The sequence below is a fragment of the Budorcas taxicolor genome, chromosome 1, assembly GCF_023091745.1.
Source record: "Budorcas taxicolor isolate Tak-1 chromosome 1, Takin1.1, whole genome shotgun sequence".
Classification (NCBI taxonomy): domain Eukaryota; kingdom Metazoa; phylum Chordata; class Mammalia; order Artiodactyla; family Bovidae; genus Budorcas; species Budorcas taxicolor.
The window spans coordinates 61,270,300-61,286,322 of record NC_068910.1 but is presented as its reverse complement, the minus strand read 5'-3'; positions in this window follow the sequence as shown (position 1 = coordinate 61,286,322).

Genomic DNA, 16,023 nt, shown 5'->3' with positions numbered 1-16,023 from the left:
TTTCACGCCGAGGATCGACTCACACCAAGGTGGCACTTGGCACGACCCTGTGGGAAAGCCTCCTGGGAAAGCCTGGAGGGAAAGATTCGAGGGAAAGCCACAGATCCCTTGATCCACGGGACAGGAAGCGTGACACTACTGCTGCAATTCGGGAGGAAATCGCACGTGCATGCCCCCGCTAGAGACGAGGCCTGACTCCCCTGGGGCGACTCAGAAGCACCCCAAGATCCATGGCGGCACTGGAGAGGAATCCTCAGGGTCCGGCCCCGACTCCACACAAGGACTGAGTCCCCGGCATGGACGGGAGAGGTATCCCGAGAGGGCCCCTAGCAACTCGCACGGCGACTGGCCTTTCCTGAGGCCACCAGAGCGGGTCCCTGAGGTCCCCGTCGTTACTCGAGAAGACCTGCCGCAACTCGACAAAATCGAGGAGGTTCTTCCCTCCTGGCGAGATGAGGCCCATTTCCACTGAGGCGTCTCGAGACTGTTAACATCTGACCTCTGGAAATTCGAAAGGGTCCTTCACACCCTTGGAGCAACTCAAAAGTTCCCCGACATACCCGTCTCCACTCGAGAAGAAACACGAGGGTCCCACCCACATCCAGAGGAGACCCGTTTCCGCCACGTAACTCGAGATGAGGGATCCTTTCCCTGCTTCTTTGGAAAAGAGTTCCCGGCCTTCCCGTCGCATCTCAAGAGAAGGCCCTCTCAACAGGAACGGAGAGAGGAACTCCAGGGTCGTGCCACCATTCCAAGAGTCCCCCAGATGTCTCAGTCCATTCCAGAGGAACCTCTTTTCCCTTCACCGGCTCGCCTTTCACGCCAAGGATCGACTCACACCAAGGTGGCACGTGGCACAGCCCTGTGGGAAAGCCTCGTGGGAAAGTCTCGAGGGAAAGCCTCGAGGGAAAGCCACAGATCCCTTGATCCACCTGACAGGAAGGGAGACACTACTGCTGCAGCTCGGGAGGAAAGCGCACGTTCATGCCCCCCATCGAGACAAGGCCTGACTCTCCTGGGGAGACTCAGAAGCACTGCGAGATCCATGGCAACACTGGAGAGGGATCCCCAGGTTACGGCCCCGACTCCATAGAAGGTCTTAGGCCCTGGCATCGACGGGAGAGGAATCACGAGATAGCCCCTAGCAACTCGCATGGGGACTGGCCTTCCTGAGGCCACCAGAGCGGGTGCCTGAGGTCCCCATCGTAACTTGAGAAGACCTGCCCCAACTCGAGAAAATCCAGGAGGTTCTCCCCTCCAGGCGAGATGAGGCCCATTTTCCGTGAGGCGTCTCGAGGCTGATCACACCTCAACTCTGGAACTTCGAAAAGGTTCTTCACACCCTTGGTGCAAATCAAGAAGTTCCCCGAGATACCCGTCTCCACTCGAGAGGAAACACGAGGGTCCCGCCCACATCCAGAGGAGCCCTGTTTCCACCTCGTAGCTCGAGATGAGGGATCCTTTCCCTGCTTCGTCGGCAAAGAGTTCCCGGCGTTCCCGTCGCATCTCAAGAGGAGGCCCTCTCAACAGGAACGGCGAGAGGAACTCCAGGGTCGTGCCACCCTTCCAAGAGTCCCCCAGATATCTCAGTCCATTCCAGAGGAACCTCTTTTCCCTTCACCGGCTCGTCTTTCACGCCGAGGAATTACTCCCATTCAGGTGGCTCGCGGCACAGCCCTGTGGGAAAGCCTCGAGGGAAAGCGTCTAGGGAAAGCCTCGACGGAAAGCCACAGATCCCTTGATCCACGTGAAAGGAAGCGTGACACTACTGCTGCAGCTCGGGAGGACAGCGCACGTGCAAGCCCCCACTCGAGACGAGGCCTGACTCCCCTGGGGAGACTCAGAAGCACGCCAAGATCCATGGCAACACTGGAGAGGAATCCTCAGGTTCCGGCGCCGACTCCACAGAAGGCCTTAGGCCTCGGCATGTATGGGAGAGGAATCTCGAGATGGCCCCTAGAACTCGCATGGGAACTGGCCTTTCCTGAGGCCACCAGAGCGGGTCCCTGAGGTCCCTTGATAACTCGAGAAGACCTGCCGCAACTCGAGGAAATCCAGGAGGTTCTCCCCTCCAGGCGAGATGAGGCCCATTTCCGCTGTGGCGTCTCGAGGCTGATCACACCTCACCTCTGGAACTTCGAAATGGTCCTTCACAGCCTTGGTGCAACTCAAGAATTTCCCCGAAATACCCGTCTCCACTCGAGAGCAAAGATGAGGGTCCCGCCCACATCCAGAAGAGCCCCGTTTCCGCCTCATAGATCGAGATGAGGGATCCTTTCCCTGCTTCGTCGGGAAAGAGTTCCCGGCGTTCCCGTCGCATCTCAAGAGGACGCCCTCTCAACAGGAACGGCGAGAGGAACTCCAGGGTCGTGCCACCATTCCAAGAGTCCCACAGATGTCTCAGTCCATTTCAGAGGAACCTCTTTTCACTTCACCGTCTCGTTTTACACGCCGAGGATCGACTCACACCAAGGTGGCACATAGCACAGCCCTGTGGAAAGCCTCGAGGGAAAGCCACAGATCCCTTGATCCACGTGACAGGAAGCGTGACATTACTGCTGCAGCTCGGGAGGAAAGCGCACGTGCAGTCCCCAGTCGAGACGAGGGCTGACTCCCCTGGGGAGATGCAGAAGCAGCCCAAGATCCTTGTCAATACAGGAGAGGAATCCTCAGGTTCCGGCCCCGACTCCAGACAAGGTCTTAGGCCCTGGCATGGACGGGAGAGAAATCCCGAGATGGCCCCTAGCAACTCGCATGGGGACTGCCCTTTCCTGAGGCCCCCAGAGCGCATCCCTGAGGTCCCCGTCGTAACTCGAGATGTCCTGCCGCAACTCGACAAAATCCAGGAGGTTCTCCCCTCCAGGCGAGATGAGGCCCATTTGCGCTGAGGCGTCTCGAGGCTGATCACACCTCACCTCTGGAACTTCGAAAGGGTCCTTCACAGCCTTGGTGCAAATAAAGAAGTTCCCCGACATACCAGTCTCCCCTCGAGAGGTAACACGAGGGTCCCGCCCACATCCAGAGGAGCCCCGTTTCCGCCTCGTAGCTCGAGATGAGGGATCCTTTCCCTGCTTCGTCGGGAAAGAGTTCCCGGCGTTCCCGTCGCATCTCAAGAGGAGGCCCTCTCAACAGGAACGGCGAGAGGAACTCCAGGGTCGTGCCACCATTCCAGGAGTCCCCCAGATATCTAGGTCGATTCCAGAGGAACCTCTTTTCCCTTCACCGGCTCTTCTTTCATGCCGAGGATCGACTCACACCAAGGTGGCACGTGTCACGGCCCTGTGGGAAAGCCTCGTGGGAAAGCCTCAAGGGAAAGCCTCGAGGGCAAGCCACAGATCCCTTGATGCACGTGACAGGAAGCGTGACTCTACTGCTGCAGCTAGGGAGGAAAGCACACGTGCATGCCCCTACTCGAGACGAGGCCTAACTCCCCCGGGGAGACTCAGAAGCACCCCAAGATCCATGCCAACTCTGGAGAGGAATCCTCAGGGTCCGGCCCCGACTCCACACAAGGACTGAGTCCCCGGCATGGACGGGAGAGGTATCCCGAGAGGGCCCCTAGCAACTCGCACGGCGACTGGCCTTTCCTGAGGCCACCAGAGCGGGACCCTGACGTCCCCGTCGTTACTCGAGAAGACCTGCCGCAACTCGACAAAATCGAGGAGGTTCTTCCCTCCTGGCGAGATGAGGCCCATTTCCACTGAGGCGTCTCGAGACTGTTAACATCTCACCTCTGGAAATTCGAAAGGGTCCTTCACACCCTTGGAGCAACTCAAAAGTTCCCCGACATACCCGTCTCCACTCGAGAGGAAACACGAGGGTCCCGCCCACACCCAGAGGAGCCCCGTTTCCGCCTCGCAGCTCGAGATGAGGGATCCTTTCCCTGCTTCGTCGGGAAAGAGTTCCCGGCGTTCCCGTCGCATCTCAAGAGGAGGCCGTCTCAACAGGAACGGCGAGAGGAACTCCAGGGTCGTGCCACCATTCCAGGAGTCCCCCAGATATCTAGGTCGATTCCAGAGGAACCTCTTTTCCCTTCACCGGCTCTTCTTTCATGCCGAGGATCGACTCACACCAAGGTGGCACGTGTCACGGCCCTGTGGGAAAGCCTCGTGGGAAAGCCTCAAGGGAAAGCCTCGAGGGCAAGCCACAGATCCCTTGATGCACGTGACAGGAAGCGTGACTCTACTGCTGCAGCTAGGGAGGAAAGCACACGTGCATGCCCCTACTCGAGACGAGGCCTAACTCCCCCGGGGAGACTCAGAAGCACCCCAAGATCCATGCCAACTCTGGAGAGGAATCCTCAGGGTCCGGCCCCGACTCCACACAAGGACTGAGTCCCCGGCATGGACGGGAGAGGTATCCCGAGAGGGCCCCTAGCAACTCGCACGGCGACTGGCCTTTCCTGAGGCCACCAGAGCGGGTCCCTGACGTCCCCGTCGTTACTCGAGAAGACCTGCCGCAACTCGACAAAATCGAGGAGGTTCTTCCCTCATGGCGAGATGAGGCCCATTTCCACTGAGGCGTCTCGAGACTGTTAACATCTCACCTCTGGAAATTCGAAAGGGTCCTTCACACCCTTGGAGCAACTCAAAAGTTCCCCGACATACCCGTCTCCACTCGAGAGGAAACACGAGGGTCCCACCCACATCCAGAGGAGACCCGTTTCCGCCACGTAACTCGAGATGAGGGATCCTTTCCCTGCTTCTTCGGAAAAGAGTTCCCGGCCTTCCCGTCGCATCTCAAGAGAAGGCCCTCTCAACAGGAACGGCGAGAGGAACTCCAGGGTCGTGCCACCATTCCAAGAGTCCCCCAGATGTCTCAGTCCATTCCAGAGGAACCTCTTTTCCCTTCACCGGCTCGCCTTTCACGCCGTGGATCGACTCACACCAAGGTGGCACGTGGCACAGCCCTGTGGGAAAGCCTCGTGGGAAAGTCTCGAGGGAAAGCCTCGAGGGAAAGCCACAGATCCCTTGATCCACCTGACAGGAAGGGAGACACTACTGCTGCAGCTCGGGAGGAAAGCCCACGTTCATGCCCCCAATCGAGACAAGGCCTGACTCCCCTGGGGAGACTCAGAAGCACTGCGAGATCCATGGCAACACTGGAGAGGTATCCGCAGGTTACGGCCCCGACTCCATAGAAGGTCTTAGGCCCTGGCATCGACGGGAGAGGAATCACGAGATAGCCCCTAGCAACTCGCATGGGGACTGGCCTTCCTGAGGCCACCAGACCGGGTGCCTGAGGTCCCCATCGTAACTTGAGAAGACCTGCCCCAACTCGAGAAAATCCAGGAGGTTCTCCCCTCCAGGCGAGATGAGGCCCATTTTCCGTGAGGCGTCTCGAGGCTGATCACACCTAACCTCTGGAACTTCGAAAGGGTCCTTCACACCCTTGGTACAAATCAAGAAGTTCCCCGACATACACGTCTCCACTCGAGAGGAAACACGAGGGTCCGCCCACATCCAGAGGAGCCCCGTTTCCGCCTCGTAGCTCGAGATGAGGGATCCTTTCCCTGCTTCGTCGGGAAAGAATTTCCGGCGCTCCCGTCGCATCTCAAGAAGAGGCCCTCTCAACAGGAACGGCGAGAGGAACTCCAGGGTCCTGCCACCATTCCAAGAGTCCCCCAGATGTCTCAGTCCATTCCAGAGGAAGCTCTTTTCCCTTCACCGGCTCGTCTTTCACGCCGAGGATCGACTCACACCAAGGTGGCACGTGGCACAGCCCTGTGGTAAAGCCTCGTGGGAAAGCCTCGAGGGAAAGCCTCGAGGGAAAGCCACAGATCCCTTGATCCACGGGACAGGAAGCGTGACACTACTGCTGCAGCTCGGGAGGAAAGGGCACGTGCATGCCCCCACTCGAGACGAGGCCTGACTCCCCTGGGGAGATTCAGAGGCACCCCAAGATCCATGTCAACAATGGAGAGGAATCCTCAGGTTTCAGCCCCGACTCCACACAAGGTCTTAGGCTCCGGCATCGACGGGAGAGGAATCCCAAGTTGGCCCCTTGCAACTCGCATGGGGAATGGGCTTTCCTGAGGCCACCAGAGCGGGTCCCTGACGTCCCCTTGGTAACTCGAGAAGACCTGCCGCAACTCGAGGAAATCCAGGAGGTTCTCCCCTCCAGGCGAGATGAGGCCCATTTCCGCTGTGGCGTCTCGAGGCTGATCACACCTCACCTCTGGAACTTCGAAAGGGTCCTTCACAGCCTTGGTGCAACTCAAGAATTTCCCCGACATACCCGTCTCCACTCGAGAGCAAAAATGAGGGTCCCGCCCACATCCAGAGGAACCCCTTTTCCGCCTCATAGCTCGAGATGAGGGATCCTTTCCCTGCTACGTTGGGAAAGAGTTCCCGGCGTTCCCGTCACATCTCAAGAGGAGGCCCTCTTAACAGGAACGGCGAGAGGAACTCCAGGGTCGTGCCACCATTCCAAGAGTCCCCCAGATGTCTCAGTCCATTCCAGAGGAACCTCTTTTCCCTTCACCGGCTCGCCTTTCTCGCCGAGGATCGACTCACACCAAGGTGGCACATGCCACAGCCCTGTGGGAAAGAATCGTGGGAAAGCCTCGAGGGAAAGCCTCGAGGGAAAGCCATAGATCCCTGATCCACGTGCCAGGAAGCGTGACACTACTGCTGCAGCTCGGGAGGAAAGCGCACGAGCATGCCCCCACTCGAGACGAGGCCTGACTCCCCTGGGGAGACTCACAGGCACCCCAAGATCCATGGCAACAATAGAGAGGAATTCTCAGTTTCCGGCCCCGACTCCACACAAGGACTTAGGCCCCGGCATGGACGGGAGAGGAATCCCGAGCTGGCCCCTTGCAACTCGCCTGGGGACTGGGCTTTCCTGAGGCCACCAGAGCGGGTCCTTGAGGTCCCCTTGGTAAATCGAGAAGACCTGCCGCACCTCGAGAAAATCCAGGAGGTTCTTCCCTCCAGGCGAGATGAGGACCATTTCCGCTGTGGCGTCTCGAGGCTGATCACACCTCACCTCTGGAACTTCCAGAGGGTCCTTCACAGCCTTGGTGCCTCTCAAGAAGTTCCCCGACATACCCGTCTCCACTCGAGAGCAAAGATGAGGTTCCCGCTCACATCCAGAAGAGACCCGCTTCCGCCTCATAGCTCGAGATGAGGAATTCTTTCCCTGCTTCGTCCGGAAAGATTCCCGGCGTTCCCGTCGCATCTCAAGATGAGGCCCACTCAACAGGAACGGCGAGAGGAACTCCAGGGTCGTGCCACCATTCCAAGAGTCCCTCAGATGTCCCAGTCCATTCCAGAGGAACCTCTTTTCCCTTCACCGGCTCGACTTTCACGCTGAGGATCGACTCACACCAAGGTGGCACGTGGCACAACCCTGTGGGTAAGACTCGTGAGAAAGCCTCGAGGGAAAGCCTCAAGGGAAAGCCACAGATCCCTTGATCCACGTGCCAGGAAACGTGACGCTACTGCTGCAGAACGGGAGGAAAGCACACGTGCATGCCCCCACTCGAGACATGGCCTGACTCCCCTGGGGAGACTCAGAGGCACCCCAAGATCCATGTCAACACTGGAGAGGAATCCTCAGGTTCCGGCCCCGACTCCACACAAGGTCTTAGGCCCCGGCATCGACGGGAGAGGAATCCCGAGATGGGCCCTAGCAACCCGCATGGGGACAGGCCTTTCCTGAGGCCACCAGAGCGGGTCCCTGAGGTCCCCGTCGTAACTCGAGAAGACCTGCCGCAACTCGAGAAAATCCAGGAGGTTCTCCCCTCCAGGCGAGATGAGGCCCATTTCCGCTGTGGCGTCTCGAGGCTGATCACACCTCACCTCTGGAACTTCGAAAGGGTCCTTCACACCCTTGGTGAAACTCAAGAAGTTTCCCGACATACCCGTCTCCACTCGAGAGCAAAGATGAGGTTCCCGCCCACATCCAGAAGAGTCCCGTTTCCGCCTCATAGCTCGAGATGAGGGATCCTTTCCCTGCTTCGTCGGGAAAGAGTTCCCGGCGTTCCCGTCGCATCTCAAGAGGAGGCCCCCTCAACAGGAACGGCGAGAGGAACTCCAGGGTCGTGCCACCATTCCAAGAGTCCCCCAGATGTCTCAGTCCATTCCAGAGGAACCTCTTTTCCCTTCACCGGCTCGTCTTTCACGCCGAGGATCGACTCACACCAAGGTGGCACGTGGCACAACCCTGGGGGAAAGACTCGTGGGACAGCCTCGAGGGAAAGCCTCGAGGGAAAGGCACAGATCCCTTGATCCACGTGACAGGAAGCGTGACACTACTTCTGCAGCTCGGGAGGAAAGCGCACGTGCATGCCCCCACTCGAGACGAGGCTTGACTCCCCTGGGGCGACTCAGAAGCACCCCAAGATCCATGTCAACACAGGAAAGGAATCCTCAGGTTCCGGCCCCAACTCCACACAAGGTCTTAGGCCCCGGCATGGACGGAAGAGGAATCCCGAGAGGGCCCCTAGCAACTCGCATGGGGTCCGGCCTTTCATGAGGCCACCAGAGCGGGTCCCTGTGGTCCCCGTCGTAACTCGAGAAGACCTGTCGCAACTCGAGAATATCCAGGAGGTTCTCCCCTCCAGGTGAGATGAGGCCCATTTCCACTGAGGCGTCTCCAGGCTGATCACACCTCACCTCTGGAACTTCGAAAGGGCCATTCACACCCTTGGTGCAAATTAAGAAGTTCCCCGACATAGCCGTCTCCACTCGAGAGGAAACACGAGGGTCCCGCCCACATCCAGAGGAGCACCGTTTCCACCTCGTAGCTCGAGATGAGTTATCCTTTCCCTGCTTCGTCGGGAAAGAGTTCCCTGCCTTCCCGTCGCATCTCAAGAGGAGGCCCTCTCAACAGGAACGGCGAGAGGAACTCCAGTGTCGTGCCACCTTTCCAAGAGTCCCCCAGATGTCTCAGTCCCTTCCAGAGGAACCTCTTTTCCCTTCACCGGCTCGTCTTTCACGCCGAGGATCGACTCACACCAAGGTGGCAAGTGGCACAGCCCTGTGGGAAAGCCTCGAGGGAAAGACTCAGATCCCTTGATCCACGTGACAGGAAGCGTGACACTATTGCTGCAGCTCGGGAGGAAAGCGCACGTGCATGCCCCCACTCGAGACGAGGCCTGACTCCCCTGGGGAGACTCAGAAGCACCCCAAGATCCATGTCAACACAGGAAAGGAATCCTCAGGTTCCGGCCCCAACTCCACACAAGGTCTTAGGCCCCGGCATGGACGGGAGAGGAATTCCGAGAGGGCCCCTAGCAACTCGCATGGGGTCTGGCCTTTCATGAGGCCACCAGAGCGGGTCCCTGTGGTCCCCGTCGTAACTCGAGAAGACCTGCCGCAACTCGAGAAAATCCAGGAGGTTCTCCCCTCCAGGTGAGATGAGGCCCATTTCCACTGAGGCATCTCCAGGCTGATCACACCTCACCTTTGGAACTTCGAAAGGTCCTTCACACCCTTGGTGCAACTCAAGAAGTTCCCCGACATACCCGTCTCCACTCGAGAGGAAACACGAGGGTCCCGCCCTCATACAGAGGAGCCCCGTTTCCGCCTCGTAGCTCGAGATGAGGGATCCTTTCCCTACTTCGTCGGGAAAGAGTTCCCGGCGTTCCCGTCGCATCTCAAGAGGAGGCCCTCTCAACAGGAACGGCGAGAGGTACTCCAGGGTCGTACCACCATTCCTAGAGTTCCCCAGGTGTCTCAGTCCATTCCAGAGGAACCTCTTTCCCTTCACGGGCTCGTCTTTCAAGCCGAGGATCGACACACACCAAGGTGGCATGTGGCACATCCCTGTGGGAAAGCCACGTGGGAAAGCCTCGAGGGAAAACCTAGAGGGAAAGCCTCGAGGGCAAGCCTCAGATCCCTTGATCCAAGTTTCAGGATGCGTGACACTACTGCTGCAGCTCGGGAGGAAAGCGCACGTGCAAGCCTCCACCAGAGATGAGGCCTGACTCCCCTGGCGAGACTCAGAGGCCCAACAAGATCCATGGTAACACTGGAGAGGAATCCTCAGGTTCCGGCCCCGACTCCACACAAGGTCTTAGGCCCCGGCATGGACGGGAGAGGTATCCCGAGATGGCCCCTAGCAATTCGCATGGGGACTGGCCTTTCCTGAGGCCACCAGATTGGGTCTCTGAGGTCCCCGTCTACCTCGAGAAAACCTGCCGCAACTCGAGAAAATCCAGGAAGTTCTCCCCTCCAGGTGAGATGAGGCCCATTACCCCTAGGCGTCTCGAGGCTAATCACACCTCACCTCTGGAACTTCGAAAGGGTCCTTCACACCCTTGGTGCAACTCAAGAAGTTCCCCGACATTCACGTCTCCACTCGAGAGGAAACACGAGGGTCCCGCCCACATCCAGAAGAGCCCCGTTTGCGCCTCGTAGCTCGAGATGAGGGATCCTTTCCCTGCTTTGTCGGGATAGAATTCCCGGCGTTCCCATCGCATCTCAAGAGGAGGCCCTCTCAACAGGAATGGCGAGAGGAACTCCAGGGTCGTGCCACCATTCCAAGAGTCCCCCAGATGTCTCAGTCCATTCCAGAGGAACCTCTTTTCCCTTCACCGTCTCGTCTTTCACGCGGAGGATCGACAGACACCAAGGTGGCACGTGGCACATCCCTGTGCTAAAGCCTCGTGGGAAAGCCTCGAGGGAAAGCCTCTAGGGAAAGCCACAGATCCCTTGATCCACGTGACAGGAAACGTGACGCTACTGCTGCAGCACGGGAGGAAAGCACACGTGCATGCCCCCACTCGAGATGTGGCCTGACTCCCCTGGGGAGACTCAGAGACACCCCAAGATCCATGTCAACACTGGAGAGGAATCCTCAGGTTCCGGCCCCGACTCCACACAAGGACTTAAGCCCCGGCATCGACGGGAGAGGAATCCCGAGATGGGCCCTAGCAACTCGCATGGGGACTGGCCTTTCCTGAGGCCACCAGAGCGGGTCCCTGAAGTCCCCGTCGTAACTCGAGAAGACCTGCCCCAACTCGAGAAAATCCAGGAGGTTCTCCCCTCCAGGCGAGATTATGCCCATTTCCGCTGTGGCGTCTCGAGGCTGATCACACCTCACCTCTGGAACTTCGAAAGGGTCCTTCACACCCTTGGTGAAACTCAAGAAGTTTCCCGACATACTCGTCTCCACTCGAGAGCAAAGATGAGGTTCCCGCCCACATCCAGAAGAGCCCCGTTTCCGCCTCATAGCTCGAGATGAGGGATCCTTTCCCTGCTTCGTCGGGAAAGAGTTCCCGGCGTTCCCGTCGCATCTCAAGAGGAGGCCCTCTCAACAGGAACGGCGAGAGGAACTCCAGGGTCGTGCCACCATTCCAAGAGTCCCCCAGAAATCTCAGTCCATTCCAGAGGAACCTCTTTTCCCGTCACCGGCTCGTCTTTCACGCCGAGGATCGACTCACACCAAGGTGGCACGTGGCACAACCCTGTGGGAAAGACTCGTGGGACAGCCTGGAGGGAAAGCCTCGAGGGAAAGCCACAGATCCCTTGATCCACGTGACAGGAAGCGTGACACTACTTCTGCAGCTCGGGAGGAAAGCGCACGTGCATGCCCCCACTCGAGACGAGGCCTGACTCCCCTGGGGAGACTCAGAAGCACCCCAAGATCCATGTCAACACAGGAAAGGAATCCTCAGGTTCCGGCCCCAACTCCACACAAGGTCTTAGGCCCCGGCATGGACGGGAGAGGAATCCCGAGAGGGCCCCTAGCAACTCGCATGGGGTCCGGCCTTTCATGAGGCCACCAGAGCGGGTCCCTGTGGTCCCCGTCGTAACTCGAGAAGACCTGCCGCAACTCGAGAAAATCCAGGAGGTTCTCCCCTCCAGGTGAGATGAGGCTCATTTCCACTGAGGCGTCTCCAGGCTGATCACACCTCACCTCTGGAACTTCGAAAGGGCCATTCACACCCTTGGTGCAAATCAAGAAGTTCCCCGACATATCCGTCTCCACTCGAGAGGAAACACGAGGGTCCCGCCCACATCCAGAGGAGACCCGTTTTCACCTCGTAGCTCCAGATGAGTTATCCTTTCCCTGCTTCGTCGGGAAAGTGTTCCCTGCCTTCCCGTCGCATCTCAAGAGGAGGCCCTCTCAACAGGAACGGCGAGAGGAACTCCAGGGTCGTGCCACCTTTCCAAGAGTCCCCCAGATGTCTCAGTCCCTTCCAGAGGAACCTCTTTTCCCTTCACCGGCTCGTCTTTCACGCCGAGGATCAACTCACACCAAGGTGGCAAGTGGCACAGCCCTGTGGGAAAACCTCGAGGGAAAGCCTCAGATCCCTTGATCCACGTGACAGGAAGCGTGACACTATTGCTCCAGCTCGGGAGGAAAGCGCACGTGAATGCCCCCACTCGAGACGAGGCCTGACTCCCCTGGGGAGACTCAGAAGCACCCCAAGATCCATGTCAACACAGGAAAGGAATCCTCAGGTTCCGGCCCCAACTCCACACAAGGTCTTAGGCCCCGGCATGGACGGGAGAGGAATTCCGAGAGGGCCCCTAGCAACTCGCATGGGGTCTGGCCTTTCATGAGGCCACCAGAGCGGGTCCCTGTGGTCCCCGTTGTAACTCGAGAAGACCTGCCGCAACTCGAGAAAATCCAGGAGGTTCTCCCCTCCAGGTGAGATGAGGCTCATTTCCACTGAGGCGTCTCCAGGCTGATCACACCTCACCTCTGGAACTTCGAAAGGGCCATTCACACCCTTGGTGCAAATCAAGAAGTTCCCCGACATATCCGTCTCCACTCGAGAGGAAACACGAGGGTCCCGCCCACATCCAGAGGAGCCCCGTTTTCACCTCGTAGCTCCAGATGAGTTATCCTTTCCCTGCTTCGTCAGGAAAGTGTTCCCTGCCTTCCCGTCGCATCTCAAGAGGAGGCCCTCTCAACAGGAACGGCGAGAGGAACTCCAGGGTCGTGCCACCTTTCCAAGAGTCCCCCAGATGTCTCAGTCCCTTCCAGAGGAACCTCTTTTCCCTTCACCGGCTCGTCTTTCACGCCGAGGATCGACTCACACCAAGGTGGCAAGTGGCACAGCCCTGTGGGAAAGCCTCGAGGGAAAGCCTCAGATCCCTTGATCCACGTGACAGGAAGCGTGCACTACTGCTGCAGCTCGGGAGGAAAGCGCACGTGCATGCCCCCACTCGAGACGAGGCCTGACTCCACTGGGAAGTGTCAGAAGCACCCCAAGATCCATGTAAACACTGGAGAGGAATCCTCAGGTTCCGGCACCGACTCCACACAAGGTCTTAGGCCCCGGCATGGACGGGAGAGGAATCCCGAGATGGCCCCTCGAAACTCGCATGGGGACTGGCCTCTCCTGAGGCCACCAGGGCAGGTCCCTGAGGTCCCCGTAGTAACTCGAGAAGACCTGCCGCAACTCGAGAAAATGCAGGTGGCACTCCCCTCCAGGCGTGATGAGGCCCATTTCCACTGAGGCCTCTCGAGGCTAATCACATTCAACCAGTGGAAGTTCGAAGGGGTCCTTCACACCCTTGCTGCAACTCAAGAAATTCTCCGACATACCCGTCTAGACTCGAGAGGAAGCACGAGGGTTCCACCCAGATCCAGAGGAGCCCCGTTCTGCCTGGTAGCTCGAGATGAGGGATCCTGTCCCTGCTTCGTCAAGGTAAGAATTCCGGGCGTTCCCATCGGATCTCAAGGGGAGGCGCTCTCAACAGGAAAGGAGATAAGAACTCCAGGGTCGTTCAACCATTCTAATAGTCCCAGAGATGTCTCAGTCCATTCCAGAGGAACCTCTTTTCCCTGCACTGGCTCGACTTTCACGCCAAGGATCGACTCACACCACGGTGGCACGTGGCACATCCCTGTGGGAAATCCTCGAGGGACAGCCTCGAGGGAAAGCCACAGATCCCTTGATCCACGTGACGGGACGCGTGACACTGCTGCTACCTCTCGGGAGGAAAGCACACGTGCATGCCCCCACTCGAGACGAGGCCTGACTCCCCTGACGAGACTCCAGAAGTACCCGCAAGATCCATGTCAGCACTGGAGAGGAATCCTCAGGTTCCAGCCCCGTCTCCACACAAGGCATTAGGTCCCGGCTTCGAAGGGAGAGGAATCCCGAGAGGCCTAAGGCAACTCGCATGGGGACTGTCCTTTCCTGAGGCCAGCAGAGCGGGTCCCTGAGGTCCCCGTCGTAACTTGAAAACACCTGCCGGAACGCGAGTCAATGCAGGAGGTTCTCTCGTCCAGGCAAGATGAGGCCCATTTCAGCTGAGGCGTTTCGTGTCCAATCACACCTAACCTCTGGAACTTCGAAAGGGTCCTTCACACCCTTGCTGCAAATCAGGAAGTTCCCCGACATACCCGTCTCCACTCGAGAGGAAGCACGAAGGTCCGGACCACATCCAGAGGAGCCCCGTTTCCCCTTCGTAGTTCGAAATGAGGGATCCTTTCCCTGCTTCTTCAGGAAAGAACTCCCAGCCTTCCCGTCGCATCTTAAGAGGAGGCCCTCCCAACAGAAAAGGCCAGAGGAACTCCAGGGTTTTGCCACCATTCCAAGAGTCCCCCAGATGTCTCAGTCCATTCCAGAGGAAACACTTTTCCCTTCACCGGACCGTCGTTCACGCCGAGGATCGACTGAAACCAAGGTGGCACGTGGCACAGCCCTGTGGGAAAGCCTCGTGGGAAATCCTCGAGGGAAAGCCTCGATGGAAAGCCACAGATCCCTTGATACACGTGCCAGGAAGGGTTACCCTACTGCTGCAGCTCGGGAGGAAAGCGCACGTGCATGCCCCAACAGGAGACAAGGCCTGACTCCCCTGGGGAGACTCAGAGGCAACCCAAGATCCATGTCAACACTGGAGAGGAATCCTCAGGTTCCGGCCCCGACTCCACACAAGGTCTTAGGCCCCGGCATCGACGGGAGAGGAATCCCGAGATGGCCGCTAGCTCCTCGCATCGGGACTGGCCTTTCCTGAGGCCACCAGAGCGGGTCCCTGAGGTCCCGGTCGAAACTCGAGAAGACCTGCCGCAAATCGAGAAAATCCTGGAGGTTCTCCCCTCCAGGCGAGATGAGGCCCATTTCTGCTGAGGCGTCTCGAGGCTCATCACACCTCACCTCTGGAACTTCGAAAGGGTCCTTCACAACCTTGGTGCAACTCAAGAAGTTCCCCGACATACCCGACTCCACTCGAGAGGAAACACGACGGTCCCGCCCATATCCAGAGGAGCCCTGTTTCCGCCTCGTAGCTCGAGATGAGGGATCCTTTCCCTGCTTCGTCGGGCAAGAGTTCGCGGCGTTCCCGTCGCATCTCAAGAGGAGGCTCTCTCAACAGGAACGGCGAGAGGAACTCCAGGGTCGCACAGACATTCCAAGAGTGCATCAGATGTCTCAGTCCTTTCCAGAGGAACCTCTTTTCCCTTCACCGGCTCTTCTTTCATGCCGAGGATCGACTCACACCAAGGTGGCACGTGGCACATCCCTGTGGGAAAGCCTCGTGGGAAAGCCTCGAGGGAAAACCACAGATCCCTTGATCCACGTGACAGAAAGCGTGACACTACTGCTGCAACTCGGGAGGAAAGCGCACGTGCATGCCCCCACTCGAGACGAGGCCTGACTCCCCTGGGGAGACTCAGAAGCACCCCAAGATCCATGGCAACACTGGAGAGGAATCCTCAGGTTCCGGCCCCGACCCCACACAAGGTCTTAGGCCCTGGCATCGACGGGAGAGGAATCTCGAGATGGCCCCTAGCAACTCGCATGGGGACTGGCCTTTCCTGAGGCCACAAGAGCGGGTCCCTGAGGTCCCCGTCGTAGCTCGAGAAGACCTGCCGCAACTCGAGAAAATCCAGGAGGTTCTCCCCTCCAGGCGAGATGAGGCCCATTTCCGATGAGGCGTCTCGAGGCTGATCACACCTCACCTCTGGAACTTCGAAAGGGTCCTTCACAGCCTTGGTGCAAGTCAAGAAGTTCCCCGACATACCCGTCTACACTCGAGAGGAAACACGTGGGTCCCGCCCTCATCTAGAGGAGCCCCGTTTCCGCCTCGTAGCTCGAGATGAGGGATCCTTTCC